This window comes from Arachis stenosperma, chromosome 10, assembly GCF_014773155.1.
Source record: "Arachis stenosperma cultivar V10309 chromosome 10, arast.V10309.gnm1.PFL2, whole genome shotgun sequence".
Taxonomy (NCBI): Eukaryota; Viridiplantae; Streptophyta; class Magnoliopsida; order Fabales; family Fabaceae; genus Arachis; species Arachis stenosperma.
In genome coordinates, this window is record NC_080386.1 from 97,560,583 (window position 1) to 97,562,544 (window position 1,962).

The 1,962-nt window shown below is 43.0% G+C and overlaps 1 non-coding gene across 1 annotated transcript; it reads right to left on the bottom strand.

Annotated features, from left to right (window-relative positions):
• Positions 1-391: 391 nt before the first annotated feature.
• LOC130959589 (small nucleolar RNA R71) lies at positions 392-499 on the bottom strand. Its single transcript, XR_009078662.1, has one exon. It is a non-coding gene; the product is annotated as a small nucleolar RNA R71 (small nucleolar RNA).
• Between the last annotated feature and the right edge of the window lie 1,463 nt (positions 500-1,962).

The following is a 1,962-nucleotide window of genomic DNA, read 5'->3' on the forward strand; positions in this document are numbered from 1 at the left end:
TAACAACAATGCCAACAATGCAAGGAATGTGCTGGGTGACTTTACTGCACCTACTCCCGACTTCTATGGGAGAAGCATCTCTATCCCTGCCATTGGAGCAAACAACTTTAAGCTTAAGCCTCAGTTGGTTTCTCTACTGCAACAGAATTGCAAGTTCCATGGACTTCCAATGGAAGATCCACATCAGTTTTTAGCTGAGTTCTTGCAAATCTGTGACACAGTCAAGACTAATGGGGTTGACCCTGAGGTCTACAGACTGATGCTATTCCCTTTTGCTGTAAGAGACAGAGCTAGAATATGGTTGGACTCTCAACCTAAGGATAGCCTGGACTCTTGGAAAAAGCTAGTCAATGCCTTCCTGGCAAAGTTCTTTCCACCTCAAAAATGGAGTAAGCTTAGAGTGGAAGTCCAAACCTTCAGACAGAAGGATGGAGAATCCCTCTATGAAGCTTGGGAAAGATACAAACAATTGATCAGAAAATGTCCTTCTGACATGCTTTCTGAATGGAGCATCATAGGTATTTTCTATGATGGTCTATCTGAACTATCCAAGATGTCCTTGGATAGCTCTGCTGGAGGATCTGTTCATCTGAAGAAGACGCCTACAGAAGCTCAGGAACTAATTGAAATGGTTGCAAATAACCAATTCATGTACACTTCTGAAAGAAATCCTGTGAACAATGGGACAAGTCAGAAGAAAGGAGTTCTTGAGATTGATGCTCTGAATGCCATACTGGCTCAGAACAAGATATTGACTCAACAAGTCAATTTGATTTCTCAAAGTCTGTCTGGAATGCAAAATGCACCTGGCAGTACTAAGGATGCTTCATCTGAGGAAGAAGCTTATGATCCTGAGAACCCTTCAATGGAAGAGGTGAACTACCTAGGAGAACCCTATGGAAACACCTACAATTCTTCATGGAGAAATCACCCAAATTTCTCATGGAAGAATCAAGAGAAACCTCAACAAAGTTTCAACAACAACAATGGTGGAAGAAACAGGTTTAGCAATGGCAAGCCTTTTCCATCATCCTCTCAGCAACAGACAGAGAATTCTAAGCAGAACCCCTCTGACTTAGCAACCATGGTCTCTGATCTAATCAAAACCACTCAAAGTTTCATGACTGAAACAAGATCTTCCATTAGGAATTTGGAAGCACAAGTGGGACAGCTGAGCAAGAAAGTTACTGAACCCCCTCCTAGTACTCTCCCAAGTAATACAAAAGAAAATCCAAAAGGAGAGTGCAAAGCCATAACCATGGCCGAATCTGGAGAGGAAGGGGAGGAAGTGAACGCCACTGAGGAAGACCTCAATGGGCGTGCACTGACCTCCAATGAGTTCCCCAATGAGGAACAATGGGAATCTGAGGCTCAAAATGAGACCATAGAGATTCCATTGGACTTACTTCTGCCTTTCATGAGCTCTGATGAGTATTCCTCCTCTGAAGAGGATGAGTATGTCACTGAAGAGCAAGTTGCTAAATACCTTGGAGCAATCATGAAGTTAAATGACAAGTTATTTGGAAATGAGACTTGGGAGACTGAACCTCCTTTGCTCACCAAAGAACTGAATGACTTGTCTAGGCAGAGGTTACCTCAAAAGAAACAAGATCCTGGGAAGTTTTCAATACCTTGTACCATAGGCACCATGACCTTCAAGAAGGCTCTGTGTGACTTAGGGTCAAGTGTAAACCTCATGCCTCTCTCTGTAATGGAGAAGCTAGGGATCTTTGAGGTACAAGCTGCAAGAATCTCACTAGAGATGGCAGACAACTTGGTGCACGAAATTGCAATAACACTTTTGCAATCCCGCACAACTAACCAGCAAGTGCACTGGGTTGTCCAAGTAATACCTTGCGTGAGCAAGGGTCGATCCCACGGAGATTGTCGGCTTGAAGCAAGCTATGGTTATCTTGTAAATCTTAGTCAGGATATCAGAAATTATCAGGATTGATTGTAAAA